Here is a 27,439-nt window from a genome sequence, read left to right as displayed (position 1 = left end):
CTTGAAAGAAACAAAATTTACCACAGCTGATGAAGGTCATATCTGCAGCTGAGGACTGGTTTGTGCAACAAGGGAAAAGCTTTTTTCTCAGAGGATTGCAAATAATGCAGCAGCATTGTAATAAGTGTATTTCATATGTGGAATAATGTGTAAATTACATGGTTTACCTCAATTCCTTCATGGTGATTATCACAACTTTTCAGCACACCTTTGTACCATAATTGGTCTTTTTCCTGTGAATGTTGCTCAAAATATTAGTTCCAAGTGCTGAAGACATAGTATTTCTATAAGTTCAGGCATGTCCATATTTCAAATATTTAAAGTAGGAGATTACCTGCTTTCAAAGAAGTTGGAGGTTTAGGTATGTTGAATTTGAAAGAGATATTCCAAACACCTACAAGTCCTGAACATATCTCCTCATCTAGAATGTATATCAAAGAGGTCCTATTAGGATACTGTTCCAATGGATAGTTTTATATAAGGAGTGTTACCATAATTGGTCTTTTTCCAGTGAATGTTGCTCAAAATATTAGTTCCAAGTATTGAAGACATAGTATTTCTATCTACAAGAATATAATTTATCTGTTTTGAGAAATTCTGCTAATCCTGTGAAACCCTTTTTAAAGAAAGGTGGCATTTTCCCTAAATGGGCATTACATAGCTGATGAGGAATAATGGTAGGTTAGATGTGTGTTCAGCATTTTTTGTTTCTTACTTTTGTTACAAATGATATTTTCTTTTTATGGGCTTTTTCAGTTGAAGGTGAGTTAACCGATCTCACACGGTGGTAGCAGATTTTTTTCTCCTGGAAACTCGGGTTTTTCATCCCACATACAGACAAACTGGCCTTCAGAACACACGCAATTTACAGGCAAAACTGCTGTTGGTAATGATGGGCGACAGATGGCATTGGTAGCAGTGTCATAGTTGGAGAATTTTGTAGTAGTAGAGAGGATGAGATGTATTTAATGAAATAGAGCAGTGTGCCATCCCACAATGAGTCCTTGGATTCCCTGGAGGTGTCACGTAATAATAATAATAATAATATATATAGATATATAACTGCAGTTTCTGTATTTGGATGAATCTGTGTGTAACAACTATTAAATTTGAGAATGATGAATTCATGCTTAAAAGGATTTTGAATTCAATGCCAGAGACCTCCACCCATCATACAGCCAATATTATCCTGCAAGTAATAAATGTGCTCAAAGTGGAATGGCAGTGTTACTCCATATGCTATACCAGAACTACAGCCCTGTTTTCAGGCCATGAGGAAGGAGACTTATTATAGCATCACTGACTCTTGTCTTTAAATCATGAAATCATCAATATATCTAGCACTGCTGTATGATATGGCTGAGGCAGCATACTTTCTACTCTGACTTAAACAGCATGGCTAGACAGAAAGTTAAATACGTTTAAATATGTTTCTGCAAACAGAAAGGCTTGTGTTTCTGCAGCAGAATCTTGATATCATCAATATGTTGGCAAAACCCACAAGTTCCACCACTGGGAAAAAAAAAAAAAAGAAAAAAAAAAAGCCCTATAGTTTTGGCTTTGTAAGCCTTTTGTTTGTTACGTATTTGTCTAATGATTTTGGGAAGTATGAACAGTAGTGTTCATTTCTGAAAAATGTTCAGTACCAGATAATTTTACTTTCAGCAGATAATGAAGTTTTTTTTTTTTTTTTTTTTTTTTTTTTTTTTTTTTTTTTTTTGTGGGGAGTGTCTGGTGGTTTATCTTTCAGTGATATCCTTACCATAATTTATTTGAACAGTGGGTTCTCATCGAATGGGACCATTTTGGAGTTGTTTCAGGAGTGAGTCGTGGGACTGATGCACTCCACAGAAAAGCACTCACAATCATAAAGTTCACATGTGGTAAAATCAAATGGTGGGACAGACATGAGTTTGAGATGCTGTTAATATTTTCTTAATTGCCACATTCTCAGCATAAGAGGATTGTGGTGGTGGCTAACTTCCTTTTTACATCGTGACATATTATATTTTGTTCTGTCGTAATCTTTTGTATTTCTTTTTCATCCTTCCACTTCTGACGTTCATGAGAGTAATCTAGATGATCTTCCTGGCAGTTGACATGTCCAGCTTTCTTGGCAGAGCAAGATTTGTTATCATGCTCTTTATTACTATTATCAGGCACAAGTTGTAGTGGCATAACAGGCAGTTGGGGTATGCCCATAGTTCTGACATTTAAAGCATCTCAGTGGATTAGGGATGTACAGCCTAACAGGACACTTGAGATAGCCTGCTTTTTATATACAAGTAGTGAAAATGTATTAACATATTATTAAAATGCTCTGGATTAGAGTATTTTACAATAGCATTATACACACCCATAAGGAAGTGTACTGTGCATTATAGGATACCACGGCAATAAAGGATTAAACAAGAATAGAATTTCTTGGTATTTTTAAATTAATTTATAATCAAGTGAAAAAAATTTCTGGAACTGTTTCTTAGTTCTCTAATGCATTTGCTTTACTACATTTTGTCTATAAACGGTACAAGTTTATTAACAAACAAAGATAACCATTAATTTGGGATATTAAAATTTAACACCCAGAGTGAATAATAATAATGAATAATTTTATCCAAACAAGAACAGTATCTTGATAACCTCAGTTTTATTTTTATCAAGGATATATATAATTCCTTACCTCTCTATCAATCTCCAAGAGTGCTACAAATTCTAGAGGAAATACAGTAAATACTGCTAAGGCAACCAAGACTCTAGATTTTGTTCTTACACCCTGCTATGAATGAATGTGACATTAGTAAATATTTTCATACTGCCTGCAAACAATTACTATATAATATGCCTATGTCCATACACATAAAACTGCCATGCATGCATAAATAAACAAATTTGAGTGCAGTTTTAGAACATAAATCAGTACTAGCATATGCTTCACTGCAGTGCTAAAAACACTGTTCAGTTGTTTTATATTGTTACTAGAACTTAAAGTTCTATTGAAATATAAAATTAGAGACTTCCTCCCAAGTGTATTAAATGACAGTGATGATTGATGACAATGATGCGAGAGGCAGAATAAAGCATGTTGCAAAAGACAATATGAAAGAAATCTTATAGCTAGTCCAACAGAAAAATAAAAGAGATAGGATTCTGACTGTGTTGCCATAGCTTTGAGTTAAGGAGAAAAGTGAAATGCAACTTATGAATAAAATGACAGCTAGAACGTGTGTGGGAAGACTGGCTTTTTATGAGTGTCTGGGATGTATTTGATAGCAGAAGGGATCAGTATGAAGGTGGCATTTGAATGAATATAGGTATGTGCATTTAGGATAGCTTTTATGTGTAGTGGTGAGCATTTAGGAAGGTTATCTTTTTGGCACTAGACTGTATGTGAACTACAGTTGCAGATGTTAAATGAGAGGCAGATAGAAGAGATGGCATCAGATAGATATAAATGATAACTGGGAAGGAGGGAAGGGAAGAAGACTGCATGACATGAATGAAGAAGACTGAATGAATAACATGTTGCATTTTGGCAATGCACTGCTTTATTTATAAAAGAATGCTAGAAGTATCATAAATAAGAAGCAGCAGTTCATAACCTTAGTATATTCACATTCCAGAAATTACTAAATAAAAGAAGTATTAAAGTGATGTAGCAACTGCTGCATGAAAAATAACACATCTAGTAATGTAAAAGCTAGCAAACAAAAAAAAAGAGAATTCCACCAAGGAACTTAACCTTACAGAATAATTACTTTATTGGATGAAGTCAGTGGTAAAGTAACTAGTACAGGAAATAAAATGGAATTAGAGATTTATTAGTCACTTTACTAAAGTTTCAAACTCACCATGGTCAAGTAATAAAACAGACAGTATTTCGAGAGGGGTGGGAAGAGAGAAAGCTAGATTGTGAGATGAATGAATGAATGAACAAACTTGCTGTTCAGATTACCGAGTGATCTAGCTGCAATAAGGCTGATGGATTGGATTTCATCACGTATTTAAAGGAAATGTATTAGCGAAGTGATAAATTTTTGATACAAACATAGATCCTGGAACACATCTTAATCACCACACAAAGTGGACTGACTTACAGACACCACTTTGTGTAATGATTTAGATTTTCAAGTTATAGATTAGGACTAGAACACAGAACAAGATGATGGGAGCATGATTATTTCTGAGAAACACCTTCAGTTCATTTAGGGAAGGTCATGTTTAAGTAATATGTCATTTTATTATTATTACTTTAGAAGAATTTTTTATGTTATTATTATTATTAACCACTTGTCCACACAGAGCACAATGCTTCATGTGGACAAGTGGTTAATGAAAGGAATGAAAGAAAGAATTATTATTATTATCTGAAACCTCCAGGAAGTCCAAAGACTCATCGAGGGAGAGTGTGCCAACAGCATCAAATGATTGGTCCCTTCCAACTACTAACCGTGCTCAAACTTACTTAACTGAGCCATTAGTATGGGAGGCTCTACCAATCGACCAACCTTTGCCGGCAGAAAGAATTATGCTGATATATTTCTTGAAAAGCTGAAGATTGCAGTTCTTAGAGAAAACATTATGGCAAGCAGGATCATCATCATCAAATTACTAACATGTACCCTCAAGGGGTGTATAGGATATGATAGTACTACATGAAAAATTTACATCATTACAAACTTCCTATCTACAATTTTCCTCCAAATCAGTCTGTCACTTGTCAAGACTCCAATATCATCATTATCAGATCTTATATTTCTATCGTCTAAGGCACACTGTTCTGTATCAATCCACCTATATCTTGGTCTTCCTCTGTGTCGTTTTCCTGCCAACCTGGCAGAGAACACTTGCTTTGCTAATCTTTCCTCTCCCATTCTGTTTAAGTGACCATACCACCTGAGATTAGCTCTGCTAACACATTCCTGGATGCTGACAATGTCAAGTTCTTTCCTAATATCCTCGTTTTTAATATGATATTGCCATTGACGTCATCTGTTCATGCGTCTAATCTTTCTCAGAACTCTCGTATCTGCGATTTCTAGTCTTTGGTCAAGTGTTTTACTTCTGACCTAGATCTCAGATCCATAACTTAAAACTGGTTTGAACACTGTCTTGTATACAGTTAATTTAGTGTTCTGACTAATTTCTCTCTTATTCCATATGAATTTATTCAATTGACTTCCTTCCATACCAGCTTTGCTGATTCTGTTGTCTATTTCCATATTTAATTTACCATCTTCTCTAAAAATCATGCCTAAGTAGCTGAAATGTTTTACTTGTTCCACATGTTCCCCGTTCACAACACAGTTCACATTTTCAACAATTTTACCTATTTTCATTGTCTTTGTCTTTTTAATGCTCACCTTCATACCATATCTATTACAACAGTTATTCAATTTAGTCAGGGACTCTTGAAAACTTGTAGCAGATTTATTTAGAAGTATAACATCGTCAGCATAAAGCAAAGAGCTGACATAAACATCTCCGATTCTGATATCATGTTTAATACCACTTTCCATCATAATGTGATATATAGATTATGAATAACAGAGGGGATAATGTATATCCTTGTCTCACACCAGATTTAACATTAAACCATCTTCCTGTACTACCTTCAATTGTAAATGCCGACTTACAACTCAAATACAGACTAAGTATTGCTTGATATAATGCCCCACTGACACCATATAACTGTGGCGTATTCAATAGCTTCTCTCTTGGCACCTCGTGAAATACCTTTTCCAGATCAACAAAACTTAAATACAGATCTTTGTTATATTCCCATGCTTTCTCAACTATTTGTCGTAAAGACAAATAGTTGTCATTACAATTATTTGAAACTACATTACAAATTACAACTACAATTAAATTACAACTACATTAAAGATCTGATTCTGACAGCCTCTATTTGGCCTGAATCCAGCTTGTTCTTCACCAAGCTTTTCTTCCACAATTCTTCTCAACCATTTCTCAAGTATGCTTGCATAGATCTTGCCAGGAACACTCAGTAGGGAAATACCTCTGCAATTCTCAGATTCAGTTTTATTTCCCTTTTTAAATATGGGTACTATGAGAGCTCTACTCCAATCATCGGGAATTTGTCCCTCTGCCCAGGCATTCTGAACTATGCAGTAAGACTGTAAGACTTTTATACCACCATATTTCAGCATTTCTTGTCGAATATCATCTACTCCTCTTGCCTTTCCACATTTCAAGCCTTTGATGGCTTTTTCTACTTCAAGTATGAATATGTATTCCTGACTGTATACTACCTGTTGTGTGTTTTTTACCACTTTGCTATCACTGCTTGTTTCATTTAGCAATTTTTCGAAGTAATTACTCCATACTTCAAGGATATCTTTTTCTACTGTTTTCATGTCCTTTATCATCTCTAACTCCTTTTACAACACTCTTTCCTCCATTTCTAAGCTTCTTCAACAACTTCCAGAATATCTTACCATCATCTTGATATTTATTTTCTATGTTCTTGCCAAAGTCCTCCCATGACTTTTGTTTAGCTAGTTTTACACAGTGTTTAGCTTTCCTGCATTTGTCTCTGTATTCTCTAAGAGCAAAAGCTGACTTATTTGCCAGGAACTTTTGATATGCTTTCTTCTTTTCCTTCACTGCCTCTAACTTCCTGTGTCCACCATGGTGTTCTGATTTTTCTATCCTTGCAGTCGACCTCACCACAGGCTTCTCTGGCTGAATCAATGAGGGTTTTCTTCAAGGCTTGCCACTGAATCTCCAAGGTTTGGTTCCTGTTCTCAAACTCTTTCATTTTTTCTTCAATAATCTTGTGTATTTTAGCATACAGTTCACATCTGAGAGCTGCTCAACTTTTATTCGCTTTAAAACTTTCTTACATGTTATTCTTTTCAATACGAAATTCAATTTTATCCTGCTGAAGACTAAATAGTGATCACTTCCAATTTCAAATCCTCTGTACACTCTGGTGTCCTGCACCAGGGAGAAAACATCACTATCAACAATAACATAGTCAATGAGACTTTTCTTATTTCTTGCTTCTTCTCTCCATGTGAATTTGTGCACATTTTTATGTTGGAACATGGTGATAGTAATAACCAGTCCATGTCCTGAGCAGAAATCCAACAGGTATTTGCCATTATTATTAGCTTTGCTCTTTTCTCCAAATTTTGCCAAAACATTTTTTTATGTCTGACAATCACTTCCTACTCTGCTATTTAGATCCCCAACAAGGACCAACTTTTCCTTTTCATTGTGTTGGTAGCTTTCTCTAGAGCCTCAAAATATTTCTCCACTTCTACCTTAGTAGAACCTTCTGTGGAACCATATGCACAAATAAGTCTCATTGTCCAGTTCCCCATTCTGATATTTGCCCAAATCAATCTACTTGACACTGCCTGCCATTCAAGAAGATGAGCCTCGTATTTTGTGTTGAATACTATGGCTACTCCTTCTTTTCCTTGATTGTCATTACCTGAATATAACATTTTGTATTTATTGCTCAGAAAGATCTCACCAGTTTTTGTCTTTTTTGTTTCAGTCACCCCTATTATGTCGATCTGGTACTTATCTAATTCCTCCGCTAGCTCCATTTCTTTGCCATTCAGGCTTCTTATGTTGATAGTACTGATCTTTAACTCTGGTGATGTTGAGTTGGTGTGTGTTTTCAGATTTCTTCCGGTAGCTGACTTTTCGCTGTTTGCCCTGGTTCCCTGGTGAAAACAATGGGGGGGGGGGGGCCTTGTTTAACCGGGCAACACCCCAGCCAGCATGAAATTTTGTCATGTTGTACCATCATTTTGTATTTTGGTTTAACCAATAGGAATACAATTTGGTCGGATAAATCCCAAATTGCCAGCCCATCCTCATTCGTTCAGTATCCAGGTAGACACCCAACAGGGTGCACCCCGAGAAGGTGAGGATTAGACATTAGGTCAGAAGCCCTGGTCGGTTCTCCGCATTCCTTTAAAGGCTATGTGGAGGTCTCCTCTCAGTTTTGACCTTTAAGCACCCCAATGTGAGAATTACAGATGTATTTCCCAACTGAGTGTTCCTGGTAAGATTTATGTAAGTATACTTGAGAAACAGTTGAGAAGGATTGTGGAAGAAAAGCTTGGTGAAGAACAAGCTGGATTCAGGCCAAATAGGGCCTTTAGATCAGATTTTCAATTTACAACAAACAGTTGAGAAATCATGGGAATATAACAAAGATCTGTATTTAGGTTTTGTAGATCAGGAAAAGGCATATGACAAGGTGCCAAGAGAGAAGCTATCCAAAATACTACAGTTATATGATGTCAATGGGGCATTATATCAAGCAATACTTAGTCTTTATGTGAGTTGTAAGTCAGCAGTTAGAACTGAACGAAGTACAGGAAGATGTTTGATATTAAATCTGGTGTCAGACATGGATGTATATTATCCCCTCTGCTATTCATTATCTATATGGATCATATTATGAAGGAAAGCAGCATTAAACCTGATACTAAAACTGGTGATGTTAATCTCAGCTCTTTACTTTATACAGACGATGTTATACTTTTAAATAAATGCAGTACAAGTCTGCAAGATTCCTTGGATAAATTAAATAACTGCTGTAATAAATTTGGTATGAAAATCAGCAAGACAAAGACAATAAAAATAAGTAGAAACATTGAAAATATCAACTGCATTGTGAATTGGAGATGCTTTTAAATAAATCTACTACAAGTCTGCAAGATTCTCTGACTAAATTGAGTAACTGTTGTAATAAATATTGTATGAAGGTCAGCAATAACAAGACAAAGACAAGGAAAATAAGCAGAATCACTGAAAATATCAACTGCATTGTGCATGGAGAACCTATAGAACAAGTAAAACATTTCAGCTACTTAGGTACAATTTTTAGTGAAGATGGTAAATTAAATATGGAAATAGACAATGGAATCAAAAATATGGTATGGTAGGAAGTCAACTGAAATTCATATGGAATAAGAGAGAAATTAGTCAAAACACTAAATTAGCTGAATACAAGACAATATTCAAACCAATTTTAACTTGTGGATCTGAGGGCTGTGTTACAAATAAAACACTTGATCAAAGACTAGAGACCACAGATATGGGAATCCTGAGAAAGATTATGGGTGTGAACAGATGGCATAAATGCTAATATCATATTAAAAAAATGAGGACATTAGGAAAGAACTTGACTTGACACTGTTAGCAGAGCTAATCTCAGGTGGTATGGTAACTTAAACAGAATGGGAGAGGAAAGATTAGCAAAACAAGTGTTCTCTGCCAGATTGGCAGGAAAAAAGACCCACAAGAAGACCAAGATATAGGTGAATTGATACAGTAAAAAGTGCCTTAGAAGATAGAAATATAAGATCTGATAATGTTGGAGTCTTGACAAATAACATTGATTTGGAGGAAAATTGTTGATAGTTAGTAATGATGTAAATTCTTCATGTGGTACTATCATAATATCCTGTAAACCCCTTGAGGGTACATGTCAGGAATTTGATGATGATGATGATGATGACATTCGTGAACAAAATTAAAATCATCATCAAATTTGTGATATGTATAATCAAGGGATGTACAGGACACTACCAATGCTACTATACAAAAAATTCATACAAATAATTATAAATTATTTGTATGAAAGGATACAGCTAACTGATGCATGAGGTCAGAGAAGAATGGCAGGAATTGTGAAACATGACAGGAAGATCGCAACTAGTCAAATCACAGCTCAGTACAACAATGGTGGTCAGAACATCGTCTCGGAGTGCACAGTTTGTCACACTGTCATGGATGGAGTACAGAAGCAGATGACCATCCAGTGCTGTCATCTAAGAACAGGAAAATGCAGTTTTAGTGGTCATGTGATAAGCAACACTGGACAGCTCATGATTGGAAAATTTTGCCTCCTGGTTTGTGCTGTATCATGCTGATGACAGAACCAGAATATTGCAGCAACAACATGAGGTCATGAAACCCTTCTCGCCGACTAGCAAGAGCTCAGGCTTGTGGGGGGGGGGGGATGTAATGATACAGGAAATGTTTTCTTGGCACATGATTAGGTCACCCGATCCTGTTGAACACTGCCTGAAACCACAACCCATCTTAGCAATATCACTGATCATGTTCACTCATTCATGGCTGCAGTTTACCCATTGTCAAATAGGTACTTCGAGCAAGACAATGCACAATGTCACAAGGCATGTAGTATGCTGAAGCAGTTCGAAGAACACGTCAGTGAGTTTCCTTTACTTCAGTGGCCAACTCAGTTCCCCAAATCACAACCTAATAAAGCATCTCTGGGATGAGGTGGAATGAGCAGTGCACACAGCAACATGCCACCAACTAATATGCAACAACTGGGCAATACCACTGTGAGCATGGACAAACATTCCTGAGGAACATTTTAGACACTTAGTTGAATCAATGCCACAGAGAATACAGGTTGTTCTTGAGGCAAAGGGGGAGGGACATTTCATTATTAAATCCTGTTCCTAATAAAGTGACCACTCAGCATATATAGATAGATATATTGCCGCTGTATAGATATATACAGCGGCAGTAAAAATTGTTGAGTTGTTAAGATTACACACACACACACATATATAAACTTAACAACTCAGCTATTTCTACTGCATCTGAATTTTCTACATTATAAATTCATTAAGGTTATTCGTATTATAAGATTTAATGAAATGAATACAGAACATAAATAATAAAACACAAGTTTAATTCATTCTATATTTTGTCTCAATCACTGAGACATCATCAGAGAAACAATACTAAAATTGCAAAAACACACAAAATTGCACAAAACGATGCAGTGCAGCATCCAAACCTCATATGAAGTTCATTGCCCTCATCTGCTCTCCCAAGGATGAACCTCTACCTCCTCTTTCTCTACCATATGTTTACAAAGTTCCTTGTTCTTGAAACTTATCACATTATGGTCATCTAACATCTGCCTAGAAGAACATAAGAAATATATCTGCAGCCATAAGTATGGTCAATCAGGTCTAGCTGACCATTCCTTGGATACCTTGCACAGAATCAAATGGAAAAAAAAAACTACTATGCATTACTCCCAACAAATACAAACTTGAAAGACTTTTTTTGAAATTAGCAGCAGATTTAAAAAAATCAACCAAATCTTAATAAAATTGGTTGCATTAAATTTCCCATGATTTGAGAAACTTCTTAGGAATCCCACCCATCAGCAGTTATAGAGGATACACCACTTATAGGAGTTGAAGCTTTCAGTCTAATTTAAGACTTACTGTTTGTACATTTTTGTGTGGGTTTTTTAATTTTAATACTGTTTCCCTGAGGATGTCTCAGTGACTGACATGAACCAGCATGTAAGTCTCAAATTGAAAGTTTCCAACTTAATATCATAATCTCAAAAATGTTTACATTACATCCATCTTAGTCAACAGTTAACCGTTTCTTTACAACATAAATTTCTATGTAGCAAGTGACTTCCATAAATTTTTCTACTTTAATAAAACTCTCCATGCCGAGGTATTTTTCTCAGGCAGGGAGGCTTAGCTTCTGGTTGTTTTTCAGTGTTTTTCTCTCTTCTTCCTCTGTGCTCGCAGCTCAATAAGATCTTCACTCGAGACCTCTTCTTCCACAGCTTCCTCCAACTACTCTGCATCTTCATTGTAAAACTCCAACTCTTCAGCTAGTAGCACTATCTTATCACCAATCTCATATCTTTGTTGAATCCTGTGAATGTATGAATCTATGCTAGTTTTTAATGGAATGTTTAACATAGTACAGATTACAATACATGCATATTCACAAGATTAAAGAATAATAATTTTTATTATTGCAAATAGTTTGGCTAGAAATTAACAGGCCATCATCAGTACATTAGGCATAATCACACTTCCTTTTTCATTTCAATATTCCTTGTGAAGCTAGAGAAGCAATAATCCTACATTGGCATCCAAAACAAACCTAAGGACACATGCTATTTCTGAAAATTTCTACCGCAAATTCAGATGAATCAGTTCATGGCAATTTGTATAACTGACGATTTTGAGTAGAAAGCAGGTACACAATCAAATTTTCAAATCGCGTGCATAGGAGTCACATGGTAGTACTCAACAAGGTAGAAGGATGTGATAAGAGAATTGGGTTTGAAGGAATCTCTTTTCATGAAGGAATAAAGTTGCAAACTTCGATGTCTTGTAATGTCTCAAAGACATCATCTAGATGATTTCACATGGGGAAGAATTATTGGAAAACTTGAAGGTCACAAAATTAATGATATTGCTAGAGAGTTTGGAAACTTAAATAGCATTGTATCCAGGCTCCGGCTAGCATTTCGAACCAATGGAATGTTCCCGACATTTGCTAAAAGGTTACCCAGGCTCCACCACAGAGTACGAAGACAGATTTTGGGATATAACAGCAAAATATAACTGATGCACCATGACAGGTCAGTTTGCAAGTCAGCTCCATTCAAGCACAGGTACGCGAATATCTCGACAAACAGTAGCATGATGTCTGCAACAAGTAGACACAGAAGACCTGTAGTCTGTCTCTCTTTATCCACAGCTCATCGTATGGCATATTTTCAGTAGTGTTGTATCCATAGGAATTTGATGATGATTCTTTTTTGATAGTGAAGTTGACGTGCAGGAGGCAGGCTTTACTTTTACACCATTGAAACTTAAATCAGATTGCCAAGATTTAGGAAAGTCTCATTCTTATAAATGGCAAGCATTAGTGTGTTCACCACCCTTTTTTTTTTTTTTTTTTAATATACTGCTATTTCATTCAATTATCTAAATTTTGTTAAATTGTGTATTTCAAATAATTTAATTTTAGGTATTATTTCTGGGGAAAACTCCCATATTACTCCTCTTAAAAAACTATTATTTTTACGGCTATTTTGCCTGCTTTTGTTTAGGAGTGCCCCTTTTTTTAAATGTCATTGTCTTTTTACTCAAGAATTCTTAGGGTATTGCAGATGTATTTTGGAGACAAATATATGTAGCATAATAGAAGAAAATTCGCACATACCTTTTCTTGGATGTTGTTACCTGTCTTCTTTCTGCAGTGTGCATACTTCTGCTGTTATGGTGTTGAAAGGGGGAGGGGGGGAGAGCTTAGGCAATGTGGGAGAATTAATTTGAAAAAACCCAGGTTTTTTTTATATAATATATACATATATTATTTTTAAGGGTGAGCAGAGCGCTTTTTTTTGTAGGGTGGGAAAAAGATGAAAAAGGGGGCTGAAAATAGAAACTGTTTTTTTAGAGGAAGGGGAAGGGTTTATGGGAAAAGGGGGCCACAGAGAGGGTTGATGGGGGTGCGAGCCGTTTCGACCGTGTGGGTCGTCGTCTGAACTCATGGAGGAAGTGGATGCTATGTCATGTCGGCTTGGTGTTTCTGCCGTTGAAGTGTTTGTGTTATCACCTATTGGTCAAAGTTGTGATCTAATAGAAGTATGCACACTGCAGAAAGAAGACAGGCAACAACATCCAAGAAAAGGTATGTGCGAATTTTCTTCTATTATGCTACATATATTTGTCTCTAAAATACATCTGCAATGCCCTAAGAATTCTTGAGTAAAAAGCCAATGACATTAAAAAAGGGGCACTCCGAAACAAAAGCAAGCAAAATAGCCATAAAAATAATAATTTAATTTTAGTTTTAGATTTAATTACAATCTCATTGATTTTGTATGATACTGCTCCATCATGTGGCTCAACTCTGTAAAGAGGATTAATGTTCCTTGTTCTAGCTTCGCTGTATGATTATACTGATGCACTGATGATGATAGCCAAAATATTTGCAATAATAAAAATTATCATTTTTTAATCTTGTGAATATGTGTGTCTAATAATCACTTTATGATCCATCTACATTCTTCACACAATGCAAGATATTATATCCTTTCCTTCACCTTAAATAGCACCTAAGTAAAAGTATTCCTTATGGCATAAGTAACAACTTGGTCCACAACTGGTAATTAATTTACGGAATTAACAACGCATATAAAGTAAATTAATTAAAGATAACTTTAATGAATCACTTCTATATTTCGACAATGTCACATTGTCATCTTCAGGAACATAAAGATATGGTATGTGCACTACAGGAACTAACAAAGCAAATGAGGAAGAAATTAAGACACTAATTTTGTTCCTAAAGTCCTAATGGTGCCCTCTTGCGGGCTAATTTGGTAGTCTTGGCCGTTGGGCTGAAGTTCTCATAATGAAAGTCTCCCAAATTTGGGGCAGTTTCATGCACCCAAATTTGTTGAGGTTAGGAACGTTTTTTAGAGCTGCTGAAGATTCTTTGAATAATCTTTCGTATTTAAACTTGCTGCGATGGATTATTTTTGTCTTCTTCCAACGAATTTTATGGTGGGTATCTAAGGCATGGTCTGCCAGCCCAGAGCGGCTGTACTGGTGAAACCGGATGTAGTCTTGGTGTTCTGAAATCCTGATATTTGTTGTTCTGCCTGTTTGGCCAAAGTAGGACAATTTGCAGCTGCAAGGGACCTGGTATACACCAGGTAGGTCTAGGGGAAGTGGTTGGTCTTTGGTAGAGCGGATAAGGGATGCCCACTTGGGGGGGGGGTGGGGGGGGGGGGGGGTGGGGGGGGGGGGGGGTGGGGGGGGGGGGGGGTGGGGGGGGGGGGGGGTGGGGGGGGGGGGGGGTGGGGGGGGGGGGGGGTGGGGGGGGGGGGGGGTGGGGGGGGGGGGGGGTGGGGGGGGGGGGGGGTGGGGGGGGGGGGGGGTGGGGGGGGGGGGGGGTGGGGGGGGGGGGGGGTGGGGGGGGGGGGGGGTGGGGGGGGGGGGGGGTGGGGGGGGGGGGGGGTGGGGGGGGGGGGGGGTGGGGGGGGGGGGGGGTGGGGGGGGGGGGGGGTGGGGGGGGGGGGGGGTGGGGGGGGGGGGGGGTGGGGGGGGGGGGGGGTGGGGGGGGGGGGGGGTGGGGGGGGGGGGGGGTGGGGGGGGGGGGGGGTGGGGGGGGGGGGGGGTGGGGGGGGGGGGGGGTGGGGGGGGGGGGGGGTGGGGGGGGGGGGGGGTGGGGGGGGGGGGGGGTGGGGGGGGGGGGGGGTGGGGGGGGGCTTACAGGATTGCAAATAACGTAACAAGCGTATAATACTTAATGGGGAATATGTAGAATAATGTGTAAATTACATGGTTCTACCTCAATTCCTTCATAGTGATTATCACAACTTTTCAGCACACTCTCTTAAATCTATCAAAGCATTTATCAATATGGCCACACTGCTGCAAATTGGTGAGAGTAATCATATGGTCATGGGAAGTGACTAAATGTATGGAATTTTTAGGTAAGGGGGGGGGGTGAGTGTGGAATTACAAAGCTGGTAAGTATGACAAGTTTAGGAAATTACTTGGCTCAGTGCATGGGAAGTGGAAAAGAAGTATTTGAGGGTAATAAAATGTTGGCCTGGTTGGCCAAGTATATTTGCTCTCAAGGGAAAAGACTATGGGTTTGAATTCCGCTGTGGGCATGGACATTTATGATTGTCTATGAAAATACTAGTGGTGGTGGTCTGTAGATGGCATTGGTGTAGATGATGCGGTTTGCTGTAGTTGGTGGATTGAGTGGTGGAGATGGAGAGTTGTAGAGTAGGTGCCCTCCCTTGATGAGTCTTTGGACTCCTTGGAGGTGTCACAAGTGATAATAATAATAATAAATCAAGTGGGAGTTAAATGGATGAATACCATCATTAAGCTGGAGTTGAAAAAAAAAAAAAAAAAAGAAAAATTGGTAGAGGAAATTCAAAGAGAAAGGTCACCATCAGGCATATGACAGTACAAATCATAGACCAGAAGGGTGACCAGTGTAGTGAGAAAGGTAAAAGCAGAGCATGAAAGGAAATTAGCAGTGTACATCAAAGATGATCCCCAAGAGTTCTTTCGGTATGTCGCAAGTAAAAGGAAGAATGTTTATAGCAGAATGATTTTAATGAATACTAATGGTAGAGAGGTACCGAATCAGGTGAAATAGAACAATTAATAAGTGAACAATTTGGAAGAGCATCATCTACACCAATGCCATCTACAGACCACTACAGATCACCACCACTAGTATTTTCATAGACAATCACAAACATCCATGCCCACAGCAAAATTCAAACCCATAGTCTTTTCCCTGGAGAGCAAATATACTAACTACTTGGCCAACCAGGCTGGCATTTTATTACCCTCAAATACTTCTTTTCCACTTCCCATGCACTGAGCCAAGTAATCTCCTAAACTTGTCATACTTACCAGCTTTGTAATTCCACACTTACCCCCCCTCTTACCTAAAAATTTCATACATTTTAGCCACTTCTCATGACCATATGATTACTCTCACCAATTTGCAGTAGTGTGGCCATCCAAGTAGAAACAATGCAGTAACAAGAGAGGCAAAGGAAACTGAGGGAAATGAACTTGAGGTGCAAACATATTACAGAAACTTCATGTGAAAACAGCCTTCTGATTAGACGGTATACCAGCTCGAGTTTTAAGAGAAGGTGCTAGGGAATCGGTATTGCCTTTAAATATGTTGTTAATCTAAGTTTCAGCTCTGGGTTAGTCCCGAGAGGGTGGAAAGAGGGAAAAATGGTTTCATTGCATAAAGAAGACTCCAAAACTGATGTAGCAAATTGCCGACCAATCAGTACATCAGGAGTCCTAGTCAAGGCACTGAAGAAGTTGGTCAAGAGCAACATACAGGAATGGATAGAGAGAAATGGGATACGATATGTGAGGCAACATAGTTTTGTGAAGAGTAAGTCCTACCTCAGTAATATGTTCACGTTTTATAATACAATAACAGCTGAGTTGGATAAAGATAATGGGTTTAGTGATGCTGCTGGATTTTGCAAAAGCTTTTGATAGGATACCGCATGGAATTTTAATCAGTAAATTGCAGCACATGGGGATGTGCTGCAAAGTTGGTGAAGTGAATAAGAGGATGGTTGATGGAAAAATATCAAAGATTAGTTTATTCAGGAGTAGAGTCCAGTAGAGGGCCTGTGACTAGTGGTGTGCCACAAGGCTCTGTTCTTGGGTCACTACTATTTAATTTGTTCGTTAACAATATGGAAAAAGGATCTGAGAGGAACTGTTTAGCTGTTTGCCAATGATGCAAAATTGGGTACTCAATATACACATGGTAACACCTGAGAAGTATTGCGTGTGTTGGGGAGGGGAGGGGGGGGGGAAGCAGAGTTATTCAAAGTAGAGAACACATGGAGGGAATAAATGTTTTCTACTTTGAACAACTCTGCTCCCCCTCCCCCCAACACACGCAATCACGCAATACTTCTCAGGTGTTACCATGTGTGTATATTGAGTAATGCCTTCAAGCATGACATCACATAGCTTAAATCAAATGCCAGTCATGTAAACAGCAGTTCCAACACAAAATGGCTGGCATTTAATTCATTAATGGTTATGATGTATAAAATCTTCATTGAAAATCTAAATATAACTGCCCCAATTCTTAAATGAAGAGGAGTGATTCAATAAAACATTAAGTTAAACATAACAACTGTATAATTTCCTTGCTCTGTTTCTTTAGAATACTCTCATATTTTCTGCTGTCACCAATCATCTACTCCTAAGTATCTTAAATAAGAGCTACATGCTGATACAGTGATAATTTTCCTTATATTCCAACATTTCATGTAAAAACTTTGCACTACAAATGAATAAAAATGATGAATTGAGCAAATTTTTTAAATGAACTTTTTTAAAATGTTCATTTAAAAATTTAAAAATGAAAATTTTTTAAAATGTTCTTAACATTTTACATCTTGAACTGATTTTAGGGAATATATACAATACAATACAAAAAAAATAAATAAATCCTGTGAACAAATAGCAAATGAATCAAATAATTTTAATTTTTTTTTATAACTGAATATCATGAAATTCATATATCATCATTATTACAGTAACCTCCCTCGATGGAGTCAGCAGACTCATTGTTGGGGGCCCACTCAAACCAGCAACATGTCTATCAATTGAACTTTGAAATCATTTACAATCTCTGAATTCCCAATACACTCCATCAATGCATTCCACTCACCAACAACTATCCATGAAAAATTCTGCTCGTTGCCACATCTTCATGCAACTTCCAGGGATCTCTCATTCTTCCCATCTCACCTTCCACTCTTTTTATAATCCCATCTATATTAATCTGATAAAATCTCTTCACTAACTTGAAGATTTCTATCATGTCACTTCTTTTCCTCTTATCCACCATACTTTGCATTCTAAGTCTTAAATAAAATGACTGCAGGCTTTTCACTAAAGTCTGATCATAGAATGACCTGCTCAATCAACCTCTTATAATCTCTTGCTTCTTTAACATATTTATAATATAACTTTTTTATATATTTTATGCTGTTTTGTCAATAGGTATTTCATTCAAGTTTTTTCTTTCTGAAAATTATAAGCCTTTAAGAAGGCTTTTACTGTTGCTTAGTCTCTACATATGATTTAATTTATGAAGTGTCAGTGACGTCTTATCACTCAGTGACGAATTAGCACCAAGCATGCATGCATGCATGCATGCTTGGTGCTAATTATTTCATTCAATACCTCTTTACATTTTTATATCAATCCTCTCAAAAGATGAAACCAGTAGCTTATAATTACTATGGGTAAGACAGTTTTTATGCAACCTCAGGCATTGAATAAGCAGTATGGTGGTGAAAATCAGGTACTACCTACAACCTTAGTCTTCCATAAGAAACCGAAAGCTTCATTAGGCTTTTATAAGAGAAATCATAATGCTTCTCTGGGAGTACTTTTTTTTAAAAAAAAATATTAGGCCCATACATGAGAGGGTGGTTGGTCAACCTATAGTACACTAGTATCATGTATGGGAAGAGCTTTGAGAAAGGAGGACTTCTTCACATTGGGTTTGAAGGCCTGCGCACTGTATTCCTTGGAAAACACATGAAGAGAGGCTGTTCCAGAGTACAGCAGCAGGAACGGAGGAGGAGGAAGTGAAACTTGTTCTATGAGTTTGGAATTGGACTACAAATGGATTATTATATGGGCATCTGCATGGAGTCCAAAGACTCATCGCAGGAGACCCAATCTATCATACCTCTCCTTGAACCCATTAACAGACAAAGCACTCACAACTGACTCATTCCACTCATTCATCACTCTCTAAGTGAAAAATCTATCTAGTCCTCACCATTCTAGTTACCACACCTTCATTCAACTTCCAGGGATGACCCCCTTGTTCTGGTCCCTCTAGCCAAGTGCTGAAACATTTCCCAGCATCTATCCTACAAAATTGTTTAAGCAACTTAAATGTTTCTATCATATCCCCTCTTTTTCTCCTATCAACCAACTTCTGCAATACACACACCTTCAATCTATCCTTATAGGGAGCATTCCACAGGCCACACACAATCTTGGTCATTCGCCTCTGAATCCTCTCCACCGCTTCCTCATCCCCAAGAAACCCAGGGGACAAGACCTGAGCACAGTAATCCAGATGTGGGTGTATCAAGGCCTTATAAAGAGGAATTACAACTTTCTCAACTCTACTTGTCAATGTGTTCTTCACTAGCCAAGTAATCTTAAGGGCTGATTTAGCAACCTTAACGATATATCCTCTAAACTTTAACTCTCTGTCTACCACCACTCATAAATATCTAGCTTCAACTGTTTCCTGGAGTACAGTGCCATCAATGTGATAGACAGCTTGTAATCTATTTTTCCCAATATGCACAACTTTACATTTCACCAAATTAAACTGGCACCCACTATTTTTTTGCCCATATTGACAGGCTATTTAAATTGTCCTGCAATCTTTCCACATCGCCTTGATTAACAATTACTCTACCTAATTTTGCGTCATCAGCAAACAACTGAATATTTCCTTTCAGGTTATTTCCTATATCATTTATGTGAAAATTAAACAGCAATGGCCCCAGCACTGAACCCTGTGGCACACCACTAATCACCTGTTTTCGCCCCTCGATTCTGGCCATCCATATACCACTTCTTGATATCTTTCCAGCAGCTACCCTCTTATCCATTTAAAGTGTCACATCCATCCCCATTTGTTCTAATATGTGCAACAAATGGGGTTGGATATGACACTGGTGTTCCATGTGGTATTCTGTCAAATGCTTTTGCAAAATCATCATGTAGCCATTTCCTTTATCCAACTCAGCTGTTACTCTATTATAAACAGTTAGTAAATTACTAAGGCATGATCGACCCTTCACAAAGCCATGTTGACCCTCATACAGTATCATATTTTTATTTACCCATTCTTGAATTCTCTTTTAGACCAATCTTTCTAACACTTGTACCACCATCCTGAGATACTGATTGGTGTATAATTTGCTACTGTAATCTTAGAACCTCCCTTATGCAAAGGAATAATTTTGTCCTCTTTCCACTCCCTTGGAACTCTACCAGAGTGAGACTTAAATTAAACAGCTTAGTCAAAGGCATTGCGAATTCCCCTGCGCATTCTCATAAAACCCTAGCTGATATCCCATCTAATCCCACAGCTGTACTTACACTGAGATTCTGCAATATCCTAAGAGCCTCCAATTCATCCACTTCTGTTCCCACATTAGTGTCTGTCACACAGATTCAAGCAGTAACCTCACTAGGACAATATATGCTTGCAAAGTGGTCACTCAGTAACTGAACTATTTTATCTGCTTCTGTCTCCTCTTGACCATCATCACTCGTTAAGGTCAATCTTCCATAGTTATTCTTCCTCTTACTTGTCACATAAATGAAAGAACTGTTTGGAGTTTCCTTTGGCTTTCTCAGCTAAATTCTTCTCATAATCTGATTTTGCCTTTTTGCCATGGTGGTCACCTTTCTTGCCTGGGCCCCGTACTGTTCATGAATTTCCTGGTCACCTTTCTCTTTATATACACCCTTCATAGCATTTTCTTCTTCTTCTTCTTCAGCTCATGCTTAATGATATTATTCATCCATCTAACTCCTACTTGACTAACCCTCCTCATCCTAGGTATACAATTTAATACTGCTTCCTTTAGATGACCCTTAACTGTATTCCATGCACTACTAACATCCTTACCCTGCAGTGTTTTATGCCATCGTACAGATTTAAGCTTTTTTCCTAAGCATGTCATAATCAATTGTCTTATAGTAAATAATAAATTTAGTTTAATCCTTTATCCAAGTGTAAGCAAACAAAGCTTGCGTCTGAAGTATCTTCAGGACTGAGGCAACTCGTGGTAAAGTGGACCAAGCTCTCATCACTCAGTATCTCCCATAATGCAAAGTACATCTGCTTGCGGACATGTATAATGCTGTGCATTAAGGGAGGGGCTACTACACAGACTGGTTTCGACCTTTATTGAGGTCTCATCAGTAGGAGCCAGGCCCCCGAAGTGGTGATACTAAGGCAGAAGCAATGGAGAAGTCATATTTACCTATACGAGTTGCCAAAAGGTGTACTACCTTATTATTAAATTACTCTGGATTTAGAGAATGATGTTAGAAGTTTTTTTCCACTTATTAGACTATAATAAATTTAGTTTAATCCTTTATCCAACCGTAAGCAAACAAAGTTTGTGCTTGAAGTATCTTCAGGACTGAGGCAACTCGTGGTAAAGGTACACCAAGCTCTCATCACTCCTTGTCTCAGTATCTTCCATAATGCAAAGCACATTTCCTTGCGGACATGTATGCTATGTATTAAGGGAAGGGCCATAGCCATAGACTGGTTTCGACCTTTATTGAAATCACATCAGATGGAGAGGACTAGGGATAAGTAAGAGTATTGGACCTGGTCACAGAATCAGAAGAGCTATCCATAACCAAGGTGACAACATTGCCTCCAATTGGTGAAAGTGACCATGCATGCGGTCATGAGGAATATTCTATTAAGAAGGGGTATTTGTTAAAAAAAAAAAAAAAAAAAAAAAAAAAAAAAAAAAAAAAAACTTCCAAAATTGTCTTATAGTTTTACATCCCAAGTCAAGACTGCATGGTCACTTTCACCAATTGGAGGAACCAACTGTATATTTTGTCTTACAGGCCCTAATCTCACACCAGATTGTTTTAAATGAACAGCCACCCTCTTGTTGGTCTCCTATTCTTTCTGGCTGCAATTCATTTGGAATCATCAGCAGTACTCCTCCCCCATCCTATCTTCTCTATCTTCCCTGAAAATACTAAACCCTTCACTAACATCATCTGCTGTTAGCCAAGTCTCACTAATGCCTATAACTTTTGGCAAGGTTTCACTAACCAATGCCAATCCTCCCTCTTGTTTCTGATACTTCTGGCATTAGTATATGGAAACAGCAACATCCCTTTATTCCCCCCCAACCCACCTTTACTTTCTGAATTGACTACCCTATTCAATATTTTTGCTTAAGAGACTAGATTTCTCACAATCACTCACTTCATGGGTGCCTTCACACAAACTCATGTGCTTCCAACCCTAATTGCTTAAGTTGCCTTGAATTTGAATGTCAAACAGAGACCACGGATCCACAAATTCTACATTATTCCTTTTGCAAAATTTATGTATAGACTCACTGGCTATCAATGCCCTCCTCCTCAGTTCGCCTCTATCATAGCATGGCAGGAGACTTAATCTTCACCTTCTCGTTAGTTTGCCTCTTATAACAATGCCTTTACATAGAATACTTCTTGTCTCTAAAATCATTGGTACCAACTAAGACAATCATTTCCTTTGACTTACCTTTTTGCATCCAGATGGCGTGGCTAATATCATGAACGGATGCTGGGTGCAACTGTACGTGTTTCAATGGATTTTACAGAGAGAGAGAGAGGAGGAATTATTAATGCCAGTCCTGATGAACATTTACCATGGAAATATTTATAGAAGATGCATGCAGCAGATACTAAACACCAGTGTAGCGTGGTTGGAGTGAGTGTAATAGATGAGTCATTTATCAATCTGATTTTCATCCCTTTTGGGAATAGGTTTACATGGGCTAATTTCCATGGTGTATGGTAGATGCCAGTGGAGTAAAAAAGCATAAAGAGATGACATAGAATGGGAATCAGCTCTGGAGCACAAATCTTCAGGACAAATGAAAAAATACTGTTGGAGCTAGAGGACTGTTTGGTATCTAATTCAGAAAGGATTTTTCTGATCACTTTCTGGTGAAAGGTAAGTGGAGGAACTGAGTATTATTCATGTGGAATGGTTGGGGAACATTTACCAAAATCATCTAGGCAGGCATTTGAGGAAAAGTATGATGCCAAGAGATTGGCTTTTTCTATGGGTGAGTGACACTGCAATAGACCCATCTAAGTGCAATGGGGATGGGAGCAGTGTTGTGCAGTTATGACCAACTGCTTTGGCAAGAGACCAAACCACACAGCTGCCATTTAGGTACAATGCAAGTTTCCTACTTTTGGCTCTTTGGAAATCGGCTTTTGATGCAATGACAATTTTCTTGCAGCTGTTTCAGGCTTTGATGTAAACAGTGTGAAAAGACAGAATTCTTGATGATAGCAAGTTGCGATATGCTTGGCTATTTATTTGTACAGCCTTAACACATCTTTTTGGAAAACCAAGACTTATTTAGGGAATGGGAATTTAGCGAGGAATGGGGTATGTTGTTTCTATTCCAGAGAAGATTACTTCAGTGATGTGTTCACTGAATATGCCTGGATCAGAAAAGGCTGAAAAACAATAGTCTGACCAAGGGAATGTGGCATAGACATTTCTGAGGTCATCACACTTAGCATTCTTATATAATGCTAGACGACTCTTGACAGGGAATGACTGTGTGGGTGTTGATCAGTGGGGAAAGAGATAAGCATAGTTGTGGTCAGAATAACTTAAGTGAGATACAACCTTCACAGCATAATTGGATGTATCACTAGTGAGGAAGAGGTTTAGAGTGTTTAGAGAGTTGTTGGGGCTATCTGGTAATCTGGTGGACATGTGAACATTTTGAGTAAGGTTATTTGTAATGGCCTCAACATCTCTACATGCCTAGTCTGCACAGCTGGAGAAGGAAAGCTAGTTGGTATTGTTGATGTTACAAATGCTGAGGAAGATACCCTCAATGCTAGGAAAGTTGGACTCGTTGGACACAGACTTTCAAAGAGATGAAGTCAAAGAGTTCAGATTGGTTGGTGCCATGGTGCCATTTGAAAAGCAATACAGACAGCATATGTATCTGACATAGTGGGACAGAGATATTTTCAGCCAAAGATCATAATTGGGAGATTCTAAGTTGAGTGCTCTCTCTGGCATGATATGTCAGAGTGAACATATGTATATATGCCACCCTTGAACCGAAAAAAAATCAAAGAGTGTATATTCAGGGAAGTTGAAATGGTTGGAGAGGCTGAAATTTGGGTTTCTGTCAGGAAAAGTGGGTGAGGTTTTGAAGACTACAGGTGGAAGTGGACCACTGTTGAGGTTGGAGGTGAGACCATGTATATTTGTAAAGTGGATCTGGAAGTCCCTGTGGGGTTTGTTGTTGACCAAGTAAGTCATACACATTTCCTATGCAGGCGAATACTTTGGTTTTCAGGTTCACTATTAACAGCACTCGATTTCTGCACTAGTATTATTCTTTTGTAGTAGTCAATATTCCTTGTTTTGTTGCTGCTTTGTTATTTTTCTTCAAGTTGTTGCCGACATGCCATTGGTTTGTTCATGCTGGCTGAAGGTAAGATCAAGCCAGGCTTGTATATGTAACTGGGGAGAACTGACTTTGAGGTTGTTCATAGCTGCCATTAGTTTTAATGCACTTACTAGTGTATGAGGCAGGTTACTTTCACCAGATGCAGGAAGTTTGTCTTGTCCCTTCTTTTGTTCACAGGTCTGAAGCAGTGGCATCTAGTGATTTTTCTACAATATAAACTGGACTTTTCTATTAGTTTGGTGATGTCTTCATTCAGCATATCATCACTTTTCTTTGATATAATGGTATGGCATTTTTTTCTTTGCAACCTCAATCGAGTTGTGCACTGTCGAAGCGTGATCGTGGATTTTTTCTAGCTTGTCTTCAATTGATTTCATTTTGTGGGAGAAGGTTTCAATGATAGCAGCAAGGCATAGCTCCAACCTTTCAACACATTTTTCTAAGTTCAGGAACTCTTTTAATGAAGGGAGGCACAGTGGGCAGAAGAAAGGTGGGCTGAAATTCATGAGAAGTTCATATCCTGATTCTTCTATTTTTATGCAGTGAGCATGTGACCACTGGCAACAAAAATCACATAGTAGGCTTTTTTAGTATATGTGATGCCCAGCTGTAACACCTGATTTTGCATGTGTATCTTTGGATTTATTGGTACTGGTCAACTATGCAGCATTAGTTATGCCCAGAACAATCTGTCGTCATGGGGCTTTATTACAGTCATCTCTGCTTTTTTGCAGAAGGCATTAGTGGGTGCTTGCGGCTGATATTATATGAATAAAAAAGACTGTTATTGGACACTTGAAAGATACTTACAAGTTTTTCAATGGTCTTAATCCTTTTAAGAATTACTGCTGCATTTTCATTAAGTGAAATTTATTTAGGAAATCACTTTTACAAATAATAAAAACAAGGAGCACACATTTAGGCCAACTTATTCAAAAGTGCCACCAAGCAGAAAAAACCTGCACACAAATACATATATCTGGGAGGAAAAGCCATCCCAACTCAGTGTCACATGCAAAATCAACTGTCATTACATTACCAATAAGCATCCGTTTCAGTTTCATCATCAATATTCACCATTTATCAAAGTGTTCGTTCAACACCACACTTAAACAGTCATGTATACCATTCCAAAATGTAGTAAACGATAGGATCAGTATACATTGTCAGTACAAAGCAATCATATTTGTGATCATTTTTCAGGCTATAAACATGCAATTACTAAAAAAACAGTCAAAAGGCTTCAGATCAGTGATGCAAAATTACATAAGCAAAGATCATATTAGATACAGCATCATTTCAAAGGCAAATGTAGAAACTATGAATAAGGTAAGTTGATCAGAGAGCTTACAGGAATATACGCCCTGGTATTAGTGTGTTGCCTTAGTGTGGACTACTTAGAAGATATAGGTGCCCCCCAAGCAGCTATGCATTCGGCTTTGAAATAATCCTGGATCTAATATCAAATTTGCTTATGTAATTTTGCATTGCTGAACTGAAGCCTTTTGGATCTTCATTTAGTAATTACTTTTATGCACCAACTGAGACTTTGTTTACGAAAAATACATTTCTCTGACATTTCAAATTCCTTAGTACTGGACTTGTGAATTTGAATTGGTGATGATAGGATGTCCTCAGTCAGTTTTGGAATTGTGGTGCATTTATTATATTATGTGTCATGAAGATCATGCAATTATTGATTCAGTGCTCTTGCCAGAACAGTACAGAGTCTTGTAGCAGTGCTGGTAAGACTACAACTGCACGGTAAGCATGTTTTTTTTTTTTTTTTTTTTTTTTTTTTTTTTTTTTTTTTTTTTAAGATACTTCACATTGATAATCATGGAAAAACAGCTAAATGAGACAATATTCGAGGAGTTATATAAAGAATTTATAAGACTAGGTGAACTACTTTACAATTGGCCGGGAAAAGTGAAACTTTACGACACGTTTCCCCCGGAAAGTGTCACAGACGTTGTCGCAGAAGATCAATTAGAATCAGTGTCTTCTACTCATTCAGACTTTGTGGAAATGCACGCATGCAAAAAGTGAAGAATAACAAAAGAACCGCACAATGACAATAATGAAATGGAACAGGATTCTCAGGTTTCGGACACCGCTATTTCTCCCAGGAAAAAAGGTGCCTCCGATCATCCTTAGAGAAAAGCAGAAGTGGGCAGCTTTAAGATTCACAATGTCCAATCTGCACATTGGCTTCATTAATGCCAAAAACATGGATGAAGGCATAAAGATCCAGCCAGCAACAGTGACAGACTATAGAAGGTTGACCAAAGAACTGGACGACAGAGGCATCCAGTATCATACCTTTGCGCTCATCTTGGAAAAAAACTTAAAAGTGGTCCTTCGTGGTGTCTGTGAAGACACTGACACAGCAGAAATAGCTGCTGACCAGAACTCTCAGGATCTGCCTCCAGTCAAGGTCAGCAGAATGTACAAAGCAGACAAGACTCCCATGCCATTAGTCCTAGTAGAGATTAACAAAATTTACAAGGATATCTACAACTTAAAAACAGTCTGTGGTCTCATTGTCACACCAGAACCACTCCGGAAAAGATCATCTTCTGGGCAGTGCCACAGGTGCCAGAAGTTTCGCCATGCCCAGAATCTATGTAGAACTGAATATAGATGTTTGAAATGTGGGGACAGCCACCCAACCAATATCTGCACTAAGCCAAGGACCACCTCGGCCAAATGTGCCAACTGCGGTGGCCCTCATCCTGCGATCTACAAAGGATGTACTCAGCACCCAAAGAACAGACAGATGGAGGCAGTCAATCAGTCCTCCTC

At 38.1% G+C, this 27,439-nt stretch overlaps 1 protein-coding gene across 1 annotated transcript in view; it reads right to left on the bottom strand.

Moving 5' to 3' along the window:
* Positions 1–2,803, bottom strand: part of LOC150105386 (DDB1- and CUL4-associated factor 17-like) — a 276,136-nt gene extending 273,333 nt beyond the window's left edge. The window contains exon 1 of the mRNA XM_090394758.1: positions 2,681–2,803. The gene's annotated coding sequence lies outside the window, so the exon portion shown is untranslated. The remainder of the gene's footprint in view (positions 1–2,680) is intronic.
* Between the last annotated feature and the right edge of the window lie 24,636 nt (positions 2,804–27,439).

This window comes from Typopeltis vanoorti, chromosome 6, assembly GCF_054136105.1.
Source record: "Typopeltis vanoorti isolate ZY-2024b chromosome 6, IOZ_Tvanoo_1.0, whole genome shotgun sequence".
NCBI lineage: Eukaryota > Metazoa > Arthropoda > Arachnida > Uropygi > Thelyphonidae > Typopeltis > Typopeltis vanoorti.
This window is presented reverse-complemented; position numbering and strand designations above follow the sequence as displayed.